The sequence below is a fragment of the Cervus canadensis genome, chromosome 9 (assembly GCF_019320065.1).
Source record: "Cervus canadensis isolate Bull #8, Minnesota chromosome 9, ASM1932006v1, whole genome shotgun sequence".
Classification (NCBI taxonomy): domain Eukaryota; kingdom Metazoa; phylum Chordata; class Mammalia; order Artiodactyla; family Cervidae; genus Cervus; species Cervus canadensis.
The window spans coordinates 47,955,878-47,983,543 of NC_057394.1; the positions used below are offsets into that span (position 1 = coordinate 47,955,878).

The window sequence follows — 27,666 nt, forward strand, 5'->3', positions numbered from 1 at the left end:
AGGGACTCTCAAGAGTCTTCTTCAGCACCACACTTTGGAAGCATCAATTCTTTGGTGATCAGCCTTCTTTATGGTCCAACACTCACTGAGCTGGAAGATAGAGTGATGGAAATCACTACCATATAAAAGAATAAAGAAAAAAATAAAAAGAAATGAAGACAGTCTTAGAAATCTCTGAAAGTGAAAATGGAAGTTGTTCAGTTGTGTCACGACCCCATAACTGCAAATACCATGGGATTCTCCAGGCCAGAACACTGGAGTGGATAGCCTTTCCCTTCTCCGGGGTATCTTCCCAACTCAGGGATCGAACCCAGGTCTCCTGCATTGCAGGCTGATTCTTTACCAGCTGAGCCACAAGGGAAACCCAAGAATAGCAGAGTGGGTAGCCTATCCCTTCTCCAGCAGATCGTCCCAACTCAGGAATCAAACTGGGGTCTCCTGCATTGCGGCTGGATTCTTTACCAGTTGAGCTATCAGGGAAGCCCCACTAAACCTCTGAGATAATATCAAATACATCAACATTCTAATCAAAGGGGTCCTGGAAGAAGAGAAAGAGAAATAGCCTGAGAAAATATTTGAAGATACTATAGCTGAAAACTTCAATAACATTAGAAACAAAATACTCACTCAAGCCGAGGAAGCACAGAGAACCCCATACAGGATGAACTCAAGGAGGGACACACCAAGACACATTGATCAAATTGACATAAATTAAAGGCAAAAAAAAAAAAAAAAATATTAAAAACAACAAGGGAAAAGTAACAACATAAAAGCGATCCCTATAATCGTATCAGCCGATTTTTCAGCAGAAATATTTCAAGCCACAAGGGAGTGGCACAATGTATTTAAAGTAATGAAAGGGGAAAATATGATATGCCAGAGTAATCTATCAGTAAGCCACTCATTTAGATTCAATGGAGGAATCAAAAGCTTTACAAATAACCAAAAGCTAATGCAATTCAGAACCAGGAAACCAGCCTTTCAAAAATGCTAATGGAACTTCTCTCAAAAAAAGGCTAACAAGAAATGAATCCAAAACAATCAAGAGAATGTCAACAGAAACATAAATATTGATAACTAAAATGTAAATGGGTTAAACATTCTAACCAAAATACATAGACAGGCTGAATGGATAAAAAACAAAACATGGATATATACTGTACACAAGAGACTTAATTTAGATCTGTAGACACATACAGACTGAAAGTAGGGGGATGGAAAAAAGTATTCCAACAAATAGAAGCCAAAGAAAGCTGGAGTAGCAATACTTATATCAAACAAAACAAGCTTTCAAATAAAGGCTATTAGGGGTTTCCCTGACTGACTAGTCATTAATAATCTGCCCTCCCACTGCAAGGACACAAGTTCTATCCCTGGTTGGGGAACTAAGATCCCACAAGCCACATGGAATGGCGATAAAATAAATAAAATTGTTACAAGAGACAATAAAAGAAATTACATAATGATCGAGGAATCCAACCAAAAGTAGATATAACAATTGTAAATACATTTGCACTCAACATGGGAATACCTCAATACAGAAGCTGAGTACTAACAGTTAAAGGGGAAATCAACAGCAGCCCAATAATAGTGGGGGCTTTAAGACATCACTAACACTAACGAACAGATCATCCAGATAGAAAATAACTAAGGAAATACAAGCCTTAAATGACACATTAGACCAGGTAGTCTATATTGGTACTAATAGTACATTTCATTCAAAAGCAGCAGAATACAGTTTCTTCTTAATAAGGTCACATAGAACATTCTCTAGGACAGATCGACTTCTGGGTGACAAGTCAAGCCTCCATAAGTTTCAGAAAAGTGAAATCCTGTTAAGCATCTTTTCTGACCACAATGCTATGAGATTAGAAATCAGTTACAGGAGAAAAAACAAAAGAAAACAAAACAAAACAACTAAGAACCCAAATGTGTATAGACTAAAACATATGTTACAAAATAATCAATGGGACAAAGAGGAAATCAAAGAAAAAATTAAAAACAAAATTAACTAGAGGCAAACAAGAATGAGGACACAATGATCTAAAACCTACAAGATGCAAGAAAGCAGTTCTAGAGGAAAGTTTATAGCAATACAATATTATTCCCCAAAACAAGAAATATCACTACTAAACCTATGTCCAAAGCCACCAGAGAAGAAGAACAACAACAACAACAAAATACAAAGATAGAAGTAAATAAGTCATAGATATCAGAGTAGAAATAAATGAAATAGAGACCGAAAAAAAAAAAAAAAATCAGTGAAGCTAAAAACTAGTTTATGGCCTTCCCTGGTGGTTCAGGGATAAAAATTTACCTACTGATGCAGGGGACATAGGTTTGATACCTGGTCTGGGAATGTTCTACATGCTATGCAGTAACTAAGCCTGTGTACCACCACTACTGAGCCTGTACTCTAGAACTCATGAACAGCGACTATTGAGCTCATGTGCAACTACCGAAACTTGAGTGCCTGAAGCCTGTGCTCTGCAACAAAAGAAGTCTCCACAATGTGAAGAGTAGTCCCTGCTCACCAAAATTAAAGACAGCTCACATGCAACAGTAAAGGCCCAGCAGAGCCAAATATACTTCCCTTGTGGCTCAGCTGGTAAAGTTTCTGCCTGCAATGCGGGCAGGGTTCAATCTGGCTTGGAGAATTCCATGGACTTCATGGGATTGCAAAGTCAGATACATGAACCACTTTCACTTTAGCCAGAATCATCAGGAGAAAAAATACGATGACTCAAATGAATATGATTAGAAAAGAAAAAGAAGTTGTTACAATGGCAACCACATAAATATTAATACAAAGAATCATAAGAGACTACAACAAGAAACTATATGCCAATAAAATGGACAATCTAGAATAGATAAGTGCTTAGAAAAGCACAGCCTTCTAAGACAGAACCAGGAAGAATTAGAAAACATGAACAGACCAATAATAAGTATGGAATTTGAAACTGTGATTAAAAATCTTCCAATAAATAGAAGTCCAGGGCCAGATGGCTTCACAAGTGAATTCTATCAAATACTAGGGAAGATTTAACACCTATCCTTCTCAAACTCTTATTAAAATTGCAGAGAAGGGAACACATCTAAGCTCATTCTACAAAGCCACCATCAATCTGATATAAAATCAAAGATGTCACAAAGAAAAAAAAAAAAAGAAAGAAAGAAAAGAAAGTTACAAGGCAATAGCCCTAATGAACATAGAAACAGAAAAGTGAAAAAAAGTCAAAGTTGCTCAGTCGTGTCCAACTATTTATGACCCCATGTAGTATACAGTCCATGGAATTGTCCAGGACAGAATACTGGAGTGGGTAGCCTATCCCTTCTCCAGAGGATCTTCCTGACCCAGGAATCAAACCAATGTCTCCTGCATTTCAGGCGATTCTTTACCAACTGAAATATGAGAGAAGTTCATAGAAACAGGAGTTCTCAGCTAAATAATAGCAAACAGGATCCAAGAACACATCAAAAGTATCATGCACCATGATCAAGTGAAATTTACCCCAAGATGCAAGGATTCTTCAGTATACACAAATCAATCAATGTCTCACACTGTATTGTCAGATTGAGAGATAAAAACCATGACCATCTGAGTAGATGCAAAAAAAAAAAAAAAGCTTTTGACAAAATTAAATACATGTTTATGATACAAATTCTCCAGAAAGCAGCCAGAGAGGGAATCTACCTCAACTTAATAAAGGTCATTTAAACAAACCAACAGTAAACATTATTTTCAATGGTGAAAAATAAAGACTTTTCTCTACGATCAGGAACAAGACAAGGTTGCCCACTCTTGCCATTATTCTTCAACATAGTTTTGGAAGTCTTAACCACTGTAAACAGAAAACAAAAAGAAGTTTAAAAATTTAGATTGGAAAAGAAAAGTTAAACTAAAACTCTCATTGTTTGCAGATGTCATGATACTATAAATAGAAAACCCAAAAGATGCCATCAGAAAATTACCAGAGTTAATCAAAGAATATAGTATAGCTGCAGGATATAAAATTAATACACAGAAATCCCTTGCATTCCTATACACCATCAATGAAAAATCAGACAGAGAAATTAAGGAAACAATCCCATTCACTATTACAACAACAACAAAAAGTAAAATACCTAAGAATAACCTACCTAAGGAGGCAAAAGATCTAGACACAAAAAAAAAAAAAAACAGCAAAATACTGATGAAAAAAATCAAAGGTGAAACACAAAACATGAAGAGATATGCCATGTTCTTAGATTTGAAGCTATAAACTCAACACAATCCCTATGAAATTACCAATATAATTGGTACTAATTTATGCTAATTATTAAATTAGAACACATTTATTTTTACAATTTGTATGGAACACAAAAGACTCATAATAGCTAAAGCAATCTTGAGAAACAGGAATACTGCAAGAGGAATTAGGCTTCCTGACTTCGGAGTATACCAAAAAGTTATAGTAATCAAAACAGTATGGTACTATCACAAAAACAGAAATATAGAACAATGAAACAGGATAAAGGTCCAGAGATAAACTCACATACCTATGGCCAACTCAGTTCAGTCAGTCAGTCAGTTCAGTTGCTAAGTCGTGTCCGACTCTTTGCAACCCCATGAATCGCAGCACGCCAGGCCTCCCTGTCCATAACAAACTCCTGGAGTTTACTCAAACTCATGCCCATCGAGTCTGTGATGTCATCCAGCCATCTCATCCTCTGTCGTTCCCTACTCCTCCTGCCCCCAATCCCTCCCAGCATCAGGGTCTTTTCCAATGAGTCAACTCTTCGTATGAGGTGGAAAAGTATTGGAGTTTCAGCTTCAGTATCAGTCCTTCCAGTGAACACCCAGGACTTATCTCCTTCAGGATGGACTGGTTGGATCTCCGTGCAGTCCAAGGGACTCTCAAGAGTCTTCTCCAATACGATAGTTCAAAAGCATCAATTTTCCGGCACTCAGCTTTGTTTATAATCCAACTCTCACATCCATACATGACCACTGGAAAAACCATAGCCTTGACTAGATGGACCTTTGTTGGCAAAGTAATGTCTGCTTTTTAATATGCTATCTAGGTTGGTCATAACTTTCCTTCCAAGGAGTAAGCATCTTTTAATTTTATGGCTGCAATCACCATCTGCAGTGATTTTGGAGCCCCCAAAATAATAAAGTCTGACACTGCTTCCACTGTCTCCCCATCTATTTCCCATGAGGTGATGGGACCAGATGCCATGATCTTAGTTTTCTGAATGTTGAGCTTTAAGCCAACTTTTTCACTCTCCTCTTTCACTTTCATCAAGAGGCTTTTTAGTTCCTCTTCACTTTCTGCCATAAGGGTGGTGTCAACTGCATATCTGAGTTTATTGATATTTCTCCCAGCAATCTTGATTCCAGCTTGTGATTCTTCCAGCACAGCATTTCTCATGATGTACTCTGCATATAAGTTAAATAAGCAGAGTGACAATATACAGCCTTAACATACTCCTTTTCCTATTTGGAACCAGTCTGTTGTTCCATGTCCAGCTCTAACTGTTGCTTCCTGACCTCTCAAGAGGCAGGTCTGGTGGTCTGGTATTCCCATCTCCTTCAGAATTTTCCACAGTTTATTGTGATCCATACAGTCGAAGGATTTGTTGTAGTCAATAAAGCAGAAATAGATGTGTTTCTGGAACTCTCTTGCTTTTCTGATGATCCAGCATTGTTGACAATTTGATCTCTGCTTCCTCTGTCTTTTGTAAAACCAGCTTGAACATCTGGAAGTTCTCGGTTCACGTATTTTTGAAGCCTGGCTTGGAGAATTTTGAGCATTACTTTACTAGCGTGTGAGATGAGTGCAATTGTGCGGTAGTTTGAGCATTCTTCGGGATTGCCTTTCTTAGGGATTGGAATGAAAACTGACCTTTTCCAGTCCTGTGGCCACTGCTGAGTTTTCCAAATTTGCTGGCATATTGAGTGAAGCACTTTCACAGCATCATCTTTCAGGATTTGAAATAGCCTTTTTGCATTTCTTTTCCACGGGGATGGTCTTAATCCCTGTCTCCTGTACAATGTCAGGAACCTCCGTCCATAGTTCATCAGCCTCTTTGTCTATCAGATCTAGCCCCTTAAATCTATTTCTTACTTTACTGTAGAGTCATAAGGGATTTGATTTAGGTCATACCTGAATGATCTAGTGGTTATCCCTACTTTCTTCAGTTTAAGTCTGAATTTGGCAATAAGTAGTTCATGATTTGAGCCACAGTCAGCTCCCAGTCTTGTTTTTGCTGACTGTATAGAGCTTCTTCATCTTTGGCTGCAAAGAATATAATCAGTCTGATTTCAGTGTCAATCATCTGGTGATGTCCATGTGTAGAGTCTTCTCTTGTGTTGTTGGAAGAGGGTGTTTTCTATGACCAGTGCATTCTCTTGGCAAAACTCTATTAGCCTTTGCCCTGCTTCATTCTGTACTCCAAGGCCAAATTTGCCTGTTACTCCAGGTGTTTCTTGACTTCCTACTTTTGCATTCCAGTCCCCTATAATAAAAAGGACATCTTTTTTGGGTGTTAGTTCTAAAAAGTGTTGTAGGTCTTCATAGAGCCATTCAACTTCAGCTTCTTCAGCATTACTGGTTGGGGCATAGGCTTGGATTGCTGTGATATTGAATGGTTTGCCTTGGAAACGAACAGAGATCATTCTGTCGTTTTTGAGATTGCATCCAAGTACTGCATTTTAGACTCTTTATTTGACTATGATGGCTACTCCATTTCTTGTAAGGGATTCCTGCCAATAGTAGTCAATATAATGGTCATCTGAGTTAAATTCACCCATTCCAGTCCATTTTAGTTCACTGATTCCTAGAATGTTGACATTCACTCTTGTCATCTCCTGTTTGACCACTTCCAATTTGCCTTGATTCATGGACTTAGCATTCCTGGTTCCTTTGCAATATTGCTCTTCACAGCATCGGACCTTGCTTCTATCACCAGTCCCATCCACAACTGGGTATCGTTTTTGCTTTGACTCCATCGCTTCATTCTTTCTGGAGTTATTTCTCCACTGATCTCCAGTAGCATATTTGGCACCTACTGACCTGGGGAGTTCCTCTTTCAGTATCCTATCATTTTACTTTCTCATACTGTTCATGGGGTTCTCAAGGCAAGAATACTGAGGTGGTTATCCATTCCCTTCTCCAGTGGACCACATTCTGTCAGACCTCTCCACCATGACCCGTCCATCTTGGGTGGCCCCACACAGCATGGCTTAGTTTCATTGAGTTAGACAAGACTGTGGTCCTGTGATCAGATTGGCTAGTTTTCTGTGACTATGGTTTTAGTGTGTCTGCCCTCTGATGCCCTCTTTCAATACCTACCGTCTTACTTTGGTTTCTCTTACCTTGGACGAGGGATATCTTCTCATGGCCGCCCTTGCTGACTTTGAACGTGGAGTAGCTCCTCTAGGCCCTCCTGCTCCCGTGCAGCAGCTGCTCCTTGGAGGTGGGGTAGCTCCTCTCAGGCGGGACCCCTGACCTCCGGGGTGGGGTAGTTCCTTTCAGCCGCCACCCCTGACTCGGGCGTGTGATAGCTCCTCTCAGCTACCACTCGTGCGCTGTCATCTATAACAAATGAGGCAAGGCCATACAATACAGAAAAGACATTCTCTTCAATAAGTGGTGCAGGTAAAAGTGGACAGTTACTTGTAAAAGAATAAAATTAAAACATTCTTTACTATCCTTCACTAAAAACCCTCAAAAATAGATTAAAGATATAAAGGTAAGACTGGATGATATAAAACTCTCAGTGGAAAACATAGGCAGAACACTTTGACATAAATCACAATATCTCTTTTTATTCACCTCCTAGAGTAGTCAAAAAAAAAAAAAAAAGACAAAAACATATGGGACCCAATGAAACTAAATGGTTTTTCACAGCAAATGAAACCCTAAATAGAATGAGAATATAACCCACAGGAAGGAAGAAAATATTTGAAAATTAAGTAACTGACATGGGATTAATCTTCAAACTATACAAACAACTCATGTAGGTCAACGACAAAAACCAAACAACAAAATCAGAAAATGCTCAGAAGATCTAAATAGACATTTTTCCAAAAAAGACATACATAGGCCCAAAATGCACATGAAAATGTGCTGAGCATCACTAATTATTAGAAAAATGGAAATATAAACTACAATGTGATATCACTTCATACTAGTCAGAATGGCCAAGATAAAATAATGTACAAACAGTAAATACTGGAGAGCATGTACAGAGAAGGTAATTAAAACTCTTAAAGCCACTATGGAAAACAGTATGGAGGTTCATTAAAAAGTAAAAATAAAGCTACCATATCATCTAGCAATTCCACTAATGGCTACCTACCTTGAGAAAACTGTATTTCAAGAAGATATATGCCTCCCAATGTTTATTATAGCACTGTTTACAATAGCCAGGATATGGATGCAACCTGCAATCCATCTGTTGACAGAGGATGGATAAAGATGTGGTATATATGTACAATTAAAGATCACTCAGCCATGAAGAATGAAATGATGCCATTTGTAGCAACATGGACAAACGTAGAAATTACACTGAAAGAAGTAAGTCAGACAGAGGACACATATCATATGAGATCACTTATATGTGGAATCTAAAAAAAAAAATGGTGCAAATGAACTTATTTACAAAACAGAAGTAGAGTTACAAATGTAAAGAATAATCTAATGATTCCCAGAGTGAAAGCAGGGAAGGTTTGTATAAATTAGATGAACAAAATTGGCATATATACAGTATTAAACATAAAATAGATTACTAATCAGGACCTACTGTATAGCACAGGGAGCTCTATTTAGTACCCTCTAATGGCCTGTATGGGAAAATAATCTAAAAAATAGTGGATAAATGTATACGTACAGCTGATTCACTGCCGTATACATTAGAAATTAATGCAAAATTGTAGATCTACTATACACCAACAAGAATTTTTAAAAAGTGATAAACACATTTAAAAAATATATTATGGAAAAAAAAAGATAAACAATGGCAGCACAATTTTACACATGCTAAATAGCTATAAAATGCACTAACCATACAATTAATAAATACTACAACACTGGAATAAATATTGCTATACTGCAAACAATACTGCAATACTTCAATAGAGACATATTACAATTTAATGAAAAAGGAAAGAAAAGCAATGTTGGAGGTAGTTGGCTTTCTGATTTCAAAATATAATGTGAAGTCATAGTAATCAAAAATTGTACGGTACTGGCACAAAAACAGACACATATATCAGTAGAACTGAATAAGGATTCCAGAATTGCACTATACTTGTATATGACAAATTTGGTACTGAGGAACCAAGAATATACAATGAGGAAAAGAGTCGGTTCAATAAATGTTTTTGGGAAAACTGGACAACTACATGCAAAAGAGTGAAACTAGATCACCTACTTATACCATGTACAAAAATAAACTCAAAATTGATTAGATATTTAAATGTAGGACCAAAAAACCCATGAATCTCCTAGAAGAAAACCTGGATAGTGTGCTCTTTGACTAGCTCTTCATAATTAGTTTTACTGTATTTAAATTGAATTTAGAATTGACATAATACTATATTAGTTTCAAGCATACAGCACATCAATTCAGTTATATATACATATATATTCTTTTATTAGGTTCTTTTCCTTTACAGGTTTATTACAAGGTATTGAATATAGTTACCTTTGCCTACAGTAAGTTCTTGTTATTTATCTATTTTATATACAGTAATGTGTGTCTATTTATTCCAAAGTCCTAGTTCAACCCTTCCCAACTTTCCCCTTTGGTAACCATAAATTTGTCTTAGATTTTTAGGAGTTTATTTCTGTTTTGTAAATCAGTTCATTTTTATAAATTGTTTTAGGTTTCACAAATAAGGAATATTATACAACATTTGTTTTTGTCTGACTTACTTTACTCAGTATGATAATCTCTCAGTCAATCTATGTTGTTGCAAATGGTATTATTTCATTCTTTTAGATAGATAAGTAATATTCCTCTGTGCATATACATATATATACACAGTATATATGTGTATGTGTGTATCCATTCATATATTCTTTATCCATTCATTTGTTGATGTACATTGACACTTGTCTACATCTTGACTTTTATAAATAGTGCTGCTATGAACATTGGGGTGCATGTGTTTGTTTGTTTTTTTTTAAGGAACTAAAATAGAGCAATGATATGAGGTGGGAGGGGGGGTTCAGGATGGGGAACACGTGTAAATCCATAGCTGATTCATGTTAATGTATGGCAAAAACCACTACAATATTGTAAAGTGATTAGCCTCCAACTAATAAAAATAACTGGGGAAAAAAATAAAAAGTAAAAGTACCCATCAAAAAAAAAAATTAAAGTTTTTATATTTTATGGATATATACCCAAGAGTGGAATTGCTGGATCATATAGTAACTCTGGAAAACCCAGCAGTGGCCACAGGATTGGAAAAGTTCAACCTTCATCCCAATTTCCAAGAAGGACTGTACAAAAGAATGTTCAAACCACTGGACAGTTGTACTTATCTCCCATGCTTGCAAGGTTATGCTCAGAATCCTCCAAGTTAGGCTTAAGCATTACACTAACTGAGAACTTCCAGATATTCAAGCTGGGTTTAGAAAAGGCAGAGGAACCAGAGATCAAATTGCCGACATTCAATGGAACTTAGAGAAAACAAGGAAATTCCAGCAAAACACCTACCTCTGTTTCACTGACTATGCTAAAACCTTTAATTTTGTGGATCATAACAAACTGTGGAAAACTCTTAAAGACATGGGAATACCAGACTGTCTTACTTGTCTCCTGAGAAACCTGTATGTAGGTCAAGAAACAACAGTTAGAACCCTGTATAGAACAACTGCCTGGGTCAAGATTGAGAAAGGATCACAACAGAGCTATTCATTGCCACCCTGTTTATATAACTTATACACAGATCACATGTGAAATGCTGGGATGGATGAGCCACAAGAAGGAATCAAGATTGCCAGGAGAAATATCAACAATCTCAGATATGCAGATGATACCACTCTAAAGGTAGAAAGTGAAGAGGAACTAAAGAACCTCTTGATGAGGCTGAAGGAGGAGAGTGAAAAAAAACTGGCTTAAAGTGCTATATTTTTAAAATCTCAATATTTATTAAATATTCTTAAAACTGAGATCATGGGAACCAGTCCCATCACTTTATGGCAAAGAGAAAGGGAAAAAGTGGCAGCAGTGACAGATTTCTTCTACTTGGGCTCTAAAAACAATGCAGATGATGACTGCAGCCTTGAAATTAGAAGAAGACTGAGTCTTGGCAGGAAAGCTATGGAAAATTTAGACCATGTGTTACAATGCAAAGGCATCAGTTTGCCGACAGTTGTCCATATAGTCAAGGTTATAGTCTTGCCAATAGTCATGCACAGATGTGAGAACTGGAAAACAAAGAAGGCAGACTACCAAAGAATTGACCTTGTTTATAGAACAAGAGAGTTGAAGAGGCTTGTTTTTTCTTTTCTTTTCTGGGAAAAACCCATTCAAAAAAGGTAAAATTGAGTATTTAATGAAAACTTTTAAAAACATCAACTGATAATACATAACTAAAATAAACAATTACTTTTACTCTCATCCAGGCTTATAGTCAAAAATGTTGAGTTTAGGTATTTATTAGTGATAAAATGGATTTAGAAATTCAAAATCAAGCTTCAATTGCTACGTTTTCCTTGAAGGTTTCCCTATGCAGATACTTAGACATTACACTGAATCATTTCTAACCATTATATACTTAGTCAATTCAAACATGATTTGAGAGAATCCCTCCCTGAATACAGCCTAAGATCAAAAGAGCAATTTTATCAGAATAATCAGGGGTCAAGATATTTTTGCTTTGTTTTATTTTCAGTGCAAAACCATAGGCCCTACCTCAAATACAAATAAGATTGTCTACATGTACAACACAAGTAAACAAATTGCTAATAAACTTGCTCAAGGCAGCCTAGGAGAGCTCACAGATATGCTACAAAATAACCACAGAGGCTTTTCAAACCCTGGAACATGCACCCTTGATGCACAGCTATGTCCTCAAGTGAGAATGGACAGTCAGGAGCCTATTAAAAATTCATAAATATTATCTATATACATATATCTGATTATGGGGAAGATATATGCAATAGAGCCTGTTGTTAAGTAACTTGCAACTGTCAATCAAAACTGTCAGTCCATGCCCACCTAGATGAATATGTAAAAGCCCTGCCTTGAAAATCCCAAAGTTCATTATTCCAGCACCAGTGTCTCTCTTGGCTTGGCCCACGTCTCACCTGAGGTGTTCTTTCTTTAATAAACCAAATTTTTTTTTTTTTTTTTTTTGCCACAGGTAAGATCTTAGATTCTTCTTTGAGTCCTTACCAAGAACTTTGAGTTCTTCTTTGAGTCCTCTGACTCAAAGTCCTCTTTGACTCTCCATATTGGGTAATATTTTGGTGCCACGACTTGGATACATATAAGTATATGGCTTCCTCTTTCTTTGCTTTACCTGGGTACAAAAGACCAACCTATTTTTTTCTTCACTCACCCTTGCTTTCTTTTTGGTGTTTTATCAGTCAAGTAACTCTCTAACTCTTCTTCACCTGACCATTGCCAGATTCTGAGTCTTCCCTTTGGACCAGCTTTGGAGTTCCAGGTAAGCCCTTCACTCCATATGGACAGGAAAATCCTAAAACCTGACTAGCTACCAGGTATCCGGGATATTTCTAGTTTGGCTCAAGCAAAAGACATCTTCTCCAACTAGTGTAGGGTGATAGACTATACACCAGTCTCCCTATTATGACCCTGGAACACCAGGCTCTCTAATTGTCCTGCTATCTTCCAGATGGAAAATGGGCCATCTGTTCCCAAGGGGACACCCTTGTCCTCTTGGTCCCATTATGCTAAGAACCTTTGTTCATATATTTTAAGTTTTATAACTGGTATCCTTTTTGTGGTAGAGTTCTGCCTGCCCAACTACCCTGGCAAATCTCTGCTGACATTGTGGGCATAGTGGAGTGCTTAAGCATTGAAATACAAACAACCTACACTGGCTGAGACTCCAGCCTTAGCTTACTTAGTGAGATTTTTAAAAACAGAAAGAAAAGACTGGAGCTTACAATTTTTCCCTCCTCCTCTATCTTTATAATGTAACAATTCTTATTTGAGCTCCAGGGGCTTGCATCTCTCCCCTTTGTCTTTGCAATGTAACTATTCTGCCTGAGTTCTCAGGAACTGAAGACTTCCCTGGTGGCTCAGATGGTAAAGCATCTGCCTACAATGCAGGAGACCTGGGTTCAATCCCTGGGTGGGGAAGATCCTCTGGAGAAGGAAATGGCCACTCCAGTGCTCTTGCCTGGACAATCCCATGGACGGAGGAGCCTGGTAGGCTACAAGTAGTCCATGGGGTCACAAGAGTCAGAACAACTGAGTGACTTCACTTTACTTCACTTCTCAGTAACTGTCTGATTTATCTGCAATCTCCCAAACTGAAAAAAAAGAGGGGGGTGGTAAATTAAAGCAGGAAAACTATGAGATCTCTGATTCTATAGAAATTGGCTTCTTTGGTTAAATTTTGGGGTTTAATTAATACAGACCTGTCTTTAGGGTACTCAAGTGAGAGTGAAAGTCACTCAGTCATGTATGACTCCTTGCATCCCCATGAGCTATACAGTCCTCAACATGAAGTATAATGTTTTTATTATACCCAGGGTTACTGATAGTCAATAAGTGCATGCTGCTTTTGTTATGAAATTTGACAACAGGGAACATAACCTGACAAAATTAAAATTTTATGTAAACATAACCTGGAAAACAACTTCTTGGCAAACTCTATAGGAACAATTATGTCTTGAAAACATCCATCTAAAGTAGTATCTCCAAATTTTGGTAAAATTGAAGCTAAATTAAGTTCAATGAAAGGATTTCGCTGAATATCCAGGTCATTTCATATAAGATAAAATAAACAAAAAACTACTACTCCTCCAAAGGATCATGACTTTTTGGTCCATAAATTACAGGTACCACATAAAGCCATCTTTACTATAGTTTCCAATAGTTGCTCATTCCCTACCATCTACATGGGGTGGGACACAATAAACCTCCCTGATCACTCTACGTTTCTCACACAATTACTTGTCTGGCGCAACAAAACCACTTTTTCAAGTTCTATGCAGCTTCCAGTGTCTACACAGGCAAATTGGGACCCCCTCTTGCCTATGGAGCTCAGCTGGGATTCCAGTGAATCAGTAGCAGTCTACTCCAACCATACTCTACTCCGATTCATATAGAGCTAACTTACTCTCCAAGCCAGGCTTCAGTAATATGTGAACCGTGAACTTCCAGATGTTCAAGCTGGTTTTAGAAAAAGCAGAGGAACCAGAGATCAAATTGTCAACATCCACTGGATCATCAAAAAAGCAAGAGAGTTCCAGAAAAACATATATTTCTGCCTTATTGAATATGCCAAAGACTTTCACTGTGTGGATCACAATAAACTGTGGAAAATTCTAAAAGAGATGGGAATACCAGATCATTTGACCTGCCTCGTGAAAAATCTGTATGCAGGTCAGGAAGCAACAGTTAGAACTGGACAGGGAACAACAGACTGGTTCCAAATAAGAAAAGGAGTATGTCAAGGCTTTATATTGTCACCTTACTTATTTAACTTATATGCAGAGCACATCATGAGAAACGCTGGGCTGGATGAAGCACAAACTGGAATCAAGATTGCTGGGAGAAATCAATAACCTCAGATATGTAGATGACATCACCCTTATGGCAGAAAGTGAAGAACTAAAGAGCCTCTTGATGAAAGTGAAAGAAGGGAGTGAAAAAGTTGACTTAAAGCTCAACATCCATAAAACTAAGATCATGGCATCTGGTCCCATCACTTCATGGCAGACAGATGGGGAAACAGTGGCTGACTTTATTTTTCTGGACTCCAAAATCACTGCAGATAGTGATTGCAGCCATGAAATTAAAAAAATGCTTACTCCTTGGAAGAAAAGTTTTGACCAACCTAGACAGCGTATTAAAAAGCAGAGACATTACTTTGTCAGCAAAAGCCCATCCAATCAAGGCTATGGTTTTTCCAGTGGTCATGTATGGATGTCAGAGTTGGACTTTAAAGAAGGCTGAGCATGGAAGAACTGATGCTTTTGAACTGTGGTGTTGGAGAAGACTCTTGAGAGTCCCTTGGACTGCAAGGAGATCCAACCAGTCCATCCTAAAGGAGATCAGTCCTGGGTGTTCATTGGAAGGACTCATGTTGAAGCTGAAGCTCCAATACTTTGGCCACCTGATGCGAAGAGCTAACTCATTGGAAAAGACCCTGATGCTGGGAAAGATTAAGGACAGAGGAGAAGGGGACAACAGAGGATGAGATGGTTGGATGGCATCACCGACTCAATGTATATGGGTTTGGGTGGACTCCGGGAGTTGGTGATGGACAGGGAGGCCTGCATGCTGCGATTCATGGGGTCGCAAAGAGTCGGACACTAATGAGCGACTGAACTGAACTTACTCTCTTCTCAAGGCCTATTTTTAATCTGTGGGACCTCCACTTACATGTGCCTGCCCCTGAAGTGGAAAGGAAAATGTTTTCTATGCTATATCATACTCAGTGTTAACTCGATTGACAGATACTCCCCAATACCCCATAAAATGATCCACTTCCGAACCAGAACATGGAAGGTACCAGACCAGAGGGACCTATCCTCATTCCTCTCATCTCTGTCTTAACAAACATTGCTGGAACAGTGACAGAGAGTACCACAATACACTCAATTCACCCAGGCCATGTCTAAGTTGTCTTCAAGCCTGGGCAAACCACACACCCAAATTGACTCCTTGTCAGGCATAGTTCTCCAAAATATATGATCACTCAAATGCTTGACTAAAGCCAAAGGAGTCACATGCACCTACTTAGGAGATGCATATTGCTTTTATATCAATAGATCAGGACTGATCACCAAAAATTATTTGAAACTAATCAAATCCTGGATCAGGTCACCACAGGATCCTTCAGTCCATCAAGGATACACTCCTATTGTGGGTATGGCCTATAATTACTCCCCTCATATGAATCTTCTTAATTCTACAGTTTGCTTCCTGTTTCCTAAACTTGGTGGTGGTGGTTTAGTCATTAAGTCATATCCAACTCTTGTGATCCCATAGACTGTAACCCGCCAGGCTCCTCTGTCCATTAGATTCTCCAGGCAAGAATACTGGAGTGGGTTGCTAATTCCTTCTCCAGGGGACCTTCCTGACCCAGGAATTGAACCTGGTTTACTGCATTGCAGGCAGATGATTTACCAACTGAGCTATGAGGGAAGCCCATTTCCTAAACTTACTCACTTGATTTATTTCTTCTCCTGTCAACCAGATTCAGGCTTAACTTCTGATACAACATGAATACCAACTCCTGACCCCTCTAATAAATTCCTTATACTGTTTCCCCTTGGATGGACATCAGCAGTCCTTACCAGCCCCTCTCATTGACAGCTAGCAAATGATGGACACTCAAGGCCTCTCTTTGCCCTAGGGTGGCAGAAAATAGTCAGAATGAATGATGCTCATTTCCCAATGAATTTAAGTCCACACACTTGAGGGGGGCATGCTAGGTAGGAAGTTAGCATGAGTAAGGAGGTGTGGCCTAGCCAAAAAAGATTCAAGCTGATCTCCAAACCCTACCCAAGACATGCCCCAATGCAGCCCAGGAGAGCTCACAGATATGCTGCAGATTAACCACAGAGACTTTTCACACTCTGGTATGTGAGCGCTAGGCACAGTGGATACAAACTAACCACAGGGACTTCTCAAACTCTGGCACATGTGCCCTGGAAACACAGCTATGGGCATTTCAGTGTGACCAGGTGACCTTGGACAGCCTATAAAAGGTTCATAAATATTTTATATGTACATATATCTAATTATAACCGACTGAATTATGGGAAAGATATGCACAGTAGAGCCTGTTGTTGTGTAACTTGCAACTGTCAATCAAAACTGTCAGCCCATGCCTACCTAGATGAATATGTAAGAGCACTGTCTTGAAAACCCCTAACTTCATTATTCTGGTATCAGTGTCTCTTTTGGCTTGGCCCATGTCTTGCTTGAGGTGTTTTTTCTGTTCTTTCTTCAAGAGACTTGTTTTTGCCACAGGTAAGCCATCAGATTCTTCTTTGTGTCCTTGCCAAGAACTGAGGCCCACAAGGAAGGGTCCACTGCAACTTTCCCTATCTACTAGCAATATTAAACATCCTGTATATAAAAAAGCAAACAAACAAAAAACTTGCTAATTATATAACATACAAATTATAACCAGAAGTTATGAGTCATAGTTTTCTTATTTAAATATTATCAATGTATTTAATTTCCAAAATATTTTCCCCAATTTTGTCCTTTTAAAAATGCTCTCTGCTTTTCTTACGCTTAAGTGGCATATATAAAAAGTCAATACAAAAAGGAGGACTCTTATGAAGTGAACTTTATCATATAAAAGAATTCACACATTTCTTCAAGTATTGCATCAGTGGAATGAAATTAAATTCAATTATTTCACTTGAAGGAGTGACAGTGCAATTCAGACAAATAGTGAAAGCACTCTTATAAAAATAAGTTCAAGTAATAGCCACCCACATCCAGTCAGTTCACTTGCTTCATCAAGGAAATCAGAATCACTGTTTCCTCTCCAACTATTGAAGTAAACCATGTATAATTACTATACTAGGTTTGCAGTAACTTTTGCTATCCTTTGAGAAAAAGAGCAGTTTAGCTTGATTATTTGAAAATTTAATTACATCATTCTTATTTCTTTACTGTTTCTTACTCAATAAATTCTAAGAAAATAAAGTGATAGCAAATATTTACCAAATATAAAAAACAAATCTAGACCTTCATATGTAAATTGTTTCATGAAAGTAAAATGAAAGATATTAACCCTTAATAAGTTTGAATTTTACCCAAGGACAACAATTTAAAATACATATCATTGTAAAAAAGGAGCCAAATGAGTAAACATAGTAAATTTAATTGGAATTCAGAGTAAAATTTTGTATAGAAATGCTAAGCCTACATAAGTGGATGTTTATTATGATCAGCTTTAAATATTTTAATAACCTCATGCAGTCATTGGCAAATAATATAGAGTTGCGACAGATTGAAGTGAAAGGCCTAAAATATTTAACATGGAAGAAATAGAGTGGATGCAAGACAAGATAAGGAAATAATAGACCACTTTATGAAATAATCTGCCTTTTAAACTCCATATATGCAAGGTCCTATTATCAATGAGTAGCCTTGAATAGTTGGAGAGAAGTGAAGCCAAGTTAGGCATCAATTGTGAGACACAGATTAAATAAGTGACAACAAAGATTTAAAAGACAAGAAATCTAATAAAATATTGAGGTAGATTTGCCATATAAGAATCTAATGTAGAATGATCTGGGGGAAAGGAAAGGAAAATGATGTGCTAGATATATCTAGTAGGAAAGATAATAGACATTGCCAATTTGATGTATATGTATATAACATGGATTTATATCTAATTGTGTGGATAAGAAACAAAACACACACATAGTGGTCAAAAGTGTCACTCTGAAAGGCAAATTCTAAGGTTATATCTTATTCCCACTTTATTATTTTGGGTAAGTGATCTATCATCTTTATATCTTAATTTCTTTATCTGTAAAATGAGTATAATTGCTGCATCTCTTGATAGGTTCTTGTGTGACAAATAAGAGATTTTAGAGCATTAAGAAAGTTCATGGCTCATAGTAACCACTCTTAAGTATTAGGGATTACTATTGGTAACATTATTGAAAATTTTATGAGAGTAATATACAATTTATTTGTCACATCATGGTAATCCTTAGAATGTGGATATGAATTAATTGTCTTTCTTTCTGTATTTCACCTTCACTTATCCAAATCTGCCTCACTTCTGCATGCTTTTAAAACATTACTATGATATTATCTTTTCACAAATATTTAAAAGTTGCTTTCAAATCATACAGTTGAAATTTTGTACTGGCAAATTATATATAATAAAAATAGAATAAAAATAATACAAAGGGTAACATATTTAACACATAGATTGGCTAGGTAGCTGGTGCATGTGCATGCATGCTCAGTCATGTCCAACTCTTTGAGACCCCACGGGCTGTAGCCCACCAGAATCCTCTGTCCACGGAATTCTCCAGGCAAGAATACTGGAGTGCCATTTCCTCCTCCAGGGGATCTTTCTGACCCAGGAATTGAACCCACTTCTTCTGTGTCTTCTGCATTTACAGGTGGATTCTTTACCACTGACCCACCTGGGAAGCCTCCCTTATAAAACAGAAATGAATAAATTAGTCATGATGTTCTACCTATTTCATTTAAATAAGTAATAGTAAGTGACCATAAAAATACGATTATTAAAAACAATAATAATAGCGAAATTCATAAGAGGTATACTGCAGCAATGTAATTATAGAATTTGTTAGCCTTTTTTTTTCACATTTTCCAGGAAGAATCATATGACTCAAAGCAACTTTTCTGCTGTATTCCTAAGTACAATCAGAGCAGACTCCCAGAATTTCATGCTGCATTTTATATTTCCTACCATTTGCAAAGTAGTCTAGAAGTCAGTTCTATAATATCACTTCTTAACTCAGATCTTAAATCAGGTCTAACATCTGTAATGTTGAAAGGAAGGTCATAAGGAAAACAATTTTTCATGGTAAATGGTTAGTAATTAAGAACATTCTAAAACTGAGGACTCAAAATGCTTTAGTATCTGTAGACAGAAAGAGCAAAAACAAGCAATATTTACCTATGTATTTAAGGAGAAAAGAATCACCTTCTTTTTGAACAGATTATTTATCACAGTGTCACTGCTCCTGTGATGAATTGAATGCTTGACATTGTTATAGAAAATCAATTGGATTCAATCTGAGAAAGCTGTGTTATATGTATTCACACGTGACAGTCACATAAATCAGTAATTTTTGAGAAAAAAAATTCAACCCCAAATAAAATGAAATTCATTTGTCTACTTTTTAAGCCAGATGTGATTGCTACTTTATTTTCCTTTAGAAGGCATTACTTGCAAAATTGACTTTGAGCTGCCCAGTAAGGTCTAGCATTGCAGAATATCTCTTTACAAAAATCTGATTAGAAAACATCTTTTCAAATCATTTCCATCTTGTTTATAGAACAAGAAAGTTAAAAGCTTCTTTTTTTTTTTTCTTTTGTTTTCTTTTCTAGGAATAAAACATTTGAAAAGGCAAAGTTGAGTATTTAATAAAAAAAATTTAAAAGCATTAACTGATAATACATAACTAAAATAAAAAAAAATTACCTACTAGTTTCATCCAGCATTATAGTAAAAATGATGAGATTAGATATTGATTAGTGATAAAATGGACTTAGAAATTCAAAATCAAACTTCAGTTACTACACCTTCCTCAAAATTTTATATATGTAGATACTTTGACATTACCCTGAATCATTTCTGACCATTATACATTTAGCAAATTCAAGCATGATTTGAGAGAATCCCTCCCTGAATACAGCCTAAGATCCAAATAGAAAGTTTATCAGAATAATCAGGAGTCAAGATATTTTTATCTTGTTTTGTTTTGTTTTCAGTGCAAAACCAAAACCATAGGCCCTAACTCAAATCTGAATAAGATTGCATATACGGAACAAATATACATATTGATAATAAGCTTGTCCATGGTTTTCATGTTCACCGAAGTTGACAACAACAATACCATATATTAAACGAACTGGTCTTCTTGTCCTTTTATCACTTTGTACCTTATTCAAGACAGATTTCGATTTCCTATAACTTCATACAACTGTCTCAGATAGTCTCAGCCAATGGGGCTCTCTTTCCAGAACTTTAGTAATTTGTAATTTTAAACTACATGTTCTGCATGGCACCAAATAAGCCATATTAACGTGAACTGACTGTGATAGGATTATAATGAGCATTTAAGGGGTATAATTTACTGGAGAAGGGAACGACAGACAGGTTGGTTTGATGGCATCACTGACTCATGAGTTTGAGCAAGATCTAGAATATGGTCAAGGGCAGGGAAGCCTGGTATGCTGCAGTCCATGGGGCCACAAAGAATCAGACACAACAGAGGAATTGAATAACAACAATAATATACATACACTCATGGGAGCTTCTTCACAATCAACATTAGTGAACAAATGCTCACACATAAACATTTTTTCCCACCTTTTCCATCTCCAGGTAATAAATCTTTTTAGTTAGCTGAGGCTGAATTTTTCTGAATGTATATTTCTTTATTTTTAATTGATTGGTGATTGCTTTGATTTGACTTCTGTCATACATCATCATGAATTAACCACAGGTGTGCATATGTCCCCTCCCTCTTGAATTTCCCTCCAACCTCCCATCCTTTCCCACTCCTCTAGGTTATTACAGAGCACCAGCTTGAATTCCCAGTGTCATACACAAATTTCCATTGGCTGTCTCTTTTGCATATGCCAGTGTTTATGCTCCCAAGATACTCTCTCCATTCATCTCACCCTCTCCTTCCTTTTCCCTACCCTGTCCATAAGTCTGTTCTGTACATCTGCATCTCAATTGCTGCCCAGTGAATAGGTTTATCAGTGCCATGTTTCTAGATTCCATATATATGAACTAAGAGAATATATATATATATATTTCCCTGAAAGAGAAATCTAAATATATATATATATATATATTTCAGACTCTTTCAGACTCATTTCAATCTGTATAATAGGCTCTGATTTTTAACTTTCTTCTATCTTCAGTCCAGTTCAGTCACTCGGTCGTGTCCGACTGTGATCCCATGGACTGCATCTGGCCAGGCTTCCCTGTCTGTCATCAACTCTCAGAAACTGCTCAAACTCAAGTCCATCAAGTTGGTGATACCATTCAACCATTTCATCCTCTGTCATCTCCTTCTTTTCCTGCCTTCAATCTTTCCCAGCATCAGGGTCTTTTCAAGTGAGTCAGCCCTCCGCAATCAGGTGGCCAGAGTATTGGAGTTTGACTGATCTCCTTTAGGATCAGACTGGTTGCATCTCCTTGCAGTCCAAGGGACTCTCAAGAGTATTTCATTGCCATGGTTCAAACACATTAATTCTTTGGCACTTAGCTTTCTTTATAGTCCAACTCTCACATTCATGCCTGACTACTGGGAAAACCATAGCTTTGACTAGAGGGACCTTTGTCAGCAAAGTAATGTCTCTGCTTTTTAATATTCTGTCTAGGTTGGTCATAGCTTTTCTTCCAAGGATCAGGTGATTTCTTTCTTTTTTCTTTTTTTTTAATTTCATGACTGCTGTCACTATCTACAGTTATTTTGGAGCCCAAGAGAATTAAATCTGTCACTGTGTCCATTATTTCCCCATCTATTTGCCATGAAGTGATGGGGCTGCTGGATGCCAAGATCTTCATTTTTTAATTTTGAGTTTTAAGCCAGCTTTTCACTCTCCTTTTTCACTTTCATCAAGAGGCTGTTTAGTTCCTCTTTGCTTTCTGCCATAAGGGTGGTGTCATTTGCATATCTGAGGTCATTGATATTTCTTTCAGCAATCTTGATTCCAGCTTGTGCTTCATCCAGCCTGGTGTTTCACATGGTGTACCCTTCATATAAGTTAAATAAGCAGGATGACAACATACAGCTTTGACATACTCCTTTCCCAATTTGGAAGCAGTCTCTTGTTCCATGTCTGACTTTAACTATTGCTCTTAACCTGCATAAAGATTTCTCAGGAGGCAGGTCAGGTGGTCTGGTATTCCCATCTTTTTAAGAATTTTCCACACTTTGTTGTGATCCACACAAAGGCTTTTAAATAGTCAATAAAGCAGAAATAGATGTCTTTCTGGAACACTCTTGCTTTTTCTGTGATCCAATGGATGTTGGTAATTTGATCTCTTATTCCCCTACCTTTTCTAAATCCAGCTTGAACATCTGGATTCCCAGTTCATGTTCTGTTGGAGCCTGGCTTGAAGAATTTTGAGGATTACTTTGCTAGCATTTGAGATGAGTGCAATTGTGCAATAGTTTGGACACTCTTTGTCATTGCCTTTCATTGGGATTGCAATGAAAACTGACCTTTTACCAGTTCTGTGGCCACTGTTGCATTTTCCAAGTTTGCTGGCATATTGAGTGCAGCACTTTCACAGCATCATCTTTTAGGATTTAAAATATTTCAACTGGAAATCCATCTACTCCACTAGCTTTGTTTGTAGTGATGCAACATCAAGGCCTACTTGAATTTGGACACCAGGATGTCTGGCTCTAAGTGAGTAATCATACTGACAGGGAGTGTTTGATGGGAGGATTCCAATGTGCTGTCTCTCATGAATCCTTTGTCCCTCTTCAAGCAGAACAGCATGCTGCTCCCAGGGATTGAGGTCCTTGTGTGAGGCAGGCTCGAGTCTCCTTTAGTAAACATTCTCTCTGTGACAAAACTGCTTAGCCTCACTCCCCTTTCTTAAAATATGGATTGTCTCCTGACCTTGTGACTAACATTACCCCTTGTTCCCTTGGTAACGGTTGCTGTACGTTTGGTTTTCTGATCTCTATCATTCTTGAAAGAAGTTTCTTGTACCACAGCCTATATATACTCATAGAAAAATCATTAAAGCACCTTTGCTCCATCAGAACTTAGGTCCCCGTGTCTTTTTTGTTTCTCTCTCTCTCTCTCTCTCTCTGTCTGATTCTCTGGAGCGTGGAGACCTGTCGTGCTCACTTTCCTGCCCGGGCTTCTAAGACCCTCTCAAGAAGACATTTTGTGCCTTCACCCCCTCGAGGGGGCGCCTGGTGCCTTCGTGAGTGATGCAAGTCCTGTGTCAAGGGCTTTATTGGTCCTCTGTGTAAACCAGGTAATATCAGCTCCTTTCTCTCTTTTACTTTCTTTTTTTTTTTCTTTTTCTTTTTCTTTTTCTCTTTTACTTTCTTACCGTCAACTCTGTACCACCAGGTTCTGGTCCAATAAAGGACCCCAACAATTGGCACCAAGAACAGGGTCACTGTCCTGTGGCATTTTGGGCGGAGTGACTAAGGACCTATTAAGGTAGGTAAGTACTAAGACATGGGTCAAACGGCTTGAAAGACTCATCATTTTTCTACTTTACTTCACCATTTGTTTAAAGTTCAGGGACTTATGGTTTCATGCCAATGAATAGAGGCTTGCCTTCAAACAGTAGTTGAACATAATCCTTGGTTCCCTGATAAATGCAGTTTCGATCTAGAAATTTAGCACCAGGTCAAAGAAAATGTTAAATGAGCTGCCAAACAAGGAAAAAAATATTCCAATTGATCTCTAGCCCCTATGGGCTCTCATTAAAGCTGTAATTCTGCCATTTCAAGATAAATTCTAGCCCTTCCAATATTCAGCAACAGACAGAACACTGATTACATATATATAAATTAAATGATAAAACTTTATAAAAGGCCCAATTAAAACAACACAAAATATTTCAAAATTTCCTTACTAACCCTGTCCTGGCTGCTCCAAATACTCCTTCTCTGCCAACAGGTGCAACTCCAAAAGTCTCTCCTTTGTTGGAACCTAAGGAAAGTTATGTTAATTTTTTAGCTAGATTAGAAACTGCTATTTCCCGTACTGTAATCGGAGAAGAAACCAAGAAACAGCTAGAGAAATTACTTGCTGATGAGATTGCAAATCAAAAATGTCAAAGAGCTATTGCTACAATTTGTGAGACTCGGACTATTACTGATTATTTGAAGGTTTGTCACAATCTAAGATTAAAAACTCAAAAGATGCAAATACTAGCTGAAACAATGGCTACCACCTTTAAAAAGGGAAATGAAAGATACTTTACATATGGAGATAAAAACCATTTAAAAAGGGACTGCCCTTAGAAGGGCAGTAAAGAAGGGCAATAAAAAAACCTCCAAATATTCATCCTTGCTGCCATAGAGGAATGCATTGGGCCAAAGTTGTAAATATAAATTTGATATTGAAGGAAAACCTATTCCAGGAAACTACAAACAGGGGACAACCCCCAGGTCCCCTACAACAAAAACCAGGGGTAAATTCTATTTTTTCCCTCAAACCCTCAACATCCAGCAGTGCTGCCATCAATATACCAGCCCTAAATGATTTTTTCCTTTGCCCTTAAGCAGTCCCTTCTAGAATACCTATGGACTTTTTGGACCCCTGCCCCCACAAACCTTCAGTCTTTTACTTGGCTGATCTAATTTGGCTTCTAAAGGAATTACTGTTCACCCTGGAATAATTGATTCAAATTATAAAGGAGAGATTCAAATTATGATGTCATCTCAGATTCTATGGCAATTCAAAAAGGGGGACAAAATTGCTCAATTACTTCTTTTGCCTTACATTTCTATTAACTCCTCTAATAATGTACAGACAGTCAAATTTGGCAATATAGATAAAAAACAATCCTTATGGACATCATTGGTATATGAATATGCCCAAACAAATATAAATATCAAAATTAATGGTAAAAGATTGTCTGGTCTCCTTGACACTAGATCTAATATTACTATTATTTCCAAACACTTATGGCCCAAATACTGGCCTATACAAAGTCTCTTGCTAAACTGCAGGAATTTTTCAAACCAAAGTACAAGAAATTTATCAAAATGTTGAAATCTACCCATATGATAGAACAAAAGGTCAACCTACAACATTAAGACCTTATGTGATAGATGCACCCCTTAATCAAATAGGAAGGGACTTATGCAATGGCAAACTCAGATATACATTCCACATTTTTCCTAGGGGCTGCTGCTCATTTAACAAACAAAACAATTATTAAAATAATTAAGAAAAATGACAAGCCTATTTATACAGAGCAATGGCCCCTTATGAAAGAAAAATTACAAGCTACTATAAATGCACAATTAAAATTGAAACATATTGGGGAATCTTGCTCTTCTTGGAACTCTCCTATTTTTGTTATAAAAAAGAAATCTAACAAATGGTGTCTCTTAAAAAAAGTTAATGCATCTATGAAACCTATGGGTGTATTACAAGCAGAGATCCCATCACCTATTACTATTCCTCAAAATTGGCATATTATAATTACTGATTTACAAGATTGCTTTTTTAACATATCTTTACATACAGGGAGAGATTCACTTTCTCTCTCCCTTATCCTAATCATATCGGGCCTCATAAAAAATTTCAATAGACTATGTTACCTCAAGGTATGCTTAACAGTCCTGCTACTGCTGCTGCTAAGTCACTTCAGTCGTGTCCGACTCTATGTGACCCCATAGACTTCAACTCACCAGGCTCCTCCATCCATGGGATTTTCCAGGCAAGAGTACTGGAACAGGGTGCCATTGCCTTCTCTGTAACAGTCCTAGTATTTGTGAAAATTTTGTAGCCAAGGCTTTACTTCCTATGTGACAGCAATTCCCTCATGCATATATCATTAATAATATACTATAACTACAAAAAGGAGAAATGATATTTTTGACACTGAATGGCCATGATATTCTTTAGACTCCAGAGAAAACTGATTAAAATAAAATCTTTTTTAAAATTGCAAAACGAGTTCTTCTTAAACATGCAGTTAGGAAAAGGTTAACTTGTGAAAATACTTTTTTGGAGCTCCAGTTCTGCCTGGGAAACAAAAATAGGCCTAAGAAAAGACCTAAAGTTAACTCATAATTTCCTTGGATACACAGCCCACTCTATCTAGGACTCCAGCCATAAACAAATTGGTGGAACTCAAAATAAATAAATAAAACAAAAAATATTTTAAATTTCAAATGGAGAACTATGCCTATCTATCTAAAATTATCTATGTCTCAATATATGTCTTTGTTTTTGGATAATATGAAGTCAATAAACTCTATTTAAATTCAACTTCACATGAACTGAAAAATATTCAATATTAAATATAATGTTTATTTAAATATAAATATAATTTAAATATAATTATTTGTTAATCTAATTAAGACATGTCTTAAGTCATCAACATTATATAATACTTTTATTATGCCTAGGTTTAAGGTAAACTAAATTTGTCAACAAAAAGGTAATTCTTTATATGTATATATACATATATACATATATATGATGAAAACTTTTAGATAAGCTTTATTAAAATAATTATATTTTAATAGAATAATCTATTATTATAATCTACTATTAAAATCTAAAACAATCTCTTAGGATTGGGGTAACTTAAGTTTCTGGAGTTATACTAAACTAAATAATAAAAGTTTATTAAATAACTAGGTCATTTCCAAATGAAGTAAGATTTTAAAAAATTAATTACTGAACATTAACTTACTCTTACAAAAAGTTTTTCTTACAGAAAAACTAAAGAGATTTTAAGCTATTAATAAATATGAATATATATTTATATAAAAATAAATATATAAATTGTAATATATAATATGATTTAATAAATATATTCACCAATCTATAAAATGCTAACATACAAGACACTTCATAGTTGCTAAAGAAAAGTAAAATATATGCTTTTAATAGAAATATATAAGAAATGGCAAATAAAATGATGAATACAAAAATATTAAAAAAATTTATGACAAATGAAAGAAAATTTTATGGCAAATACATGTAACTCATTGTCCTGAACTTTCTTCCTCTTCCTTCTTACATGTGTCAATCAATACAAATTCTTAT

At 36.7% G+C, this 27,666-nt stretch overlaps 1 non-coding gene across 1 annotated transcript; it reads left to right on the forward strand.

Moving 5' to 3' along the window:
- The first annotated feature begins 13,257 nt into the window (after window positions 1-13,257).
- TRNAC-ACA lies at window positions 13,258-13,329 on the forward strand. The gene has a single exon. It is a non-coding gene; the product is annotated as a tRNA-Cys (tRNA).
- The last annotated feature ends 14,337 nt before the right edge of the window (window positions 13,330-27,666 follow it).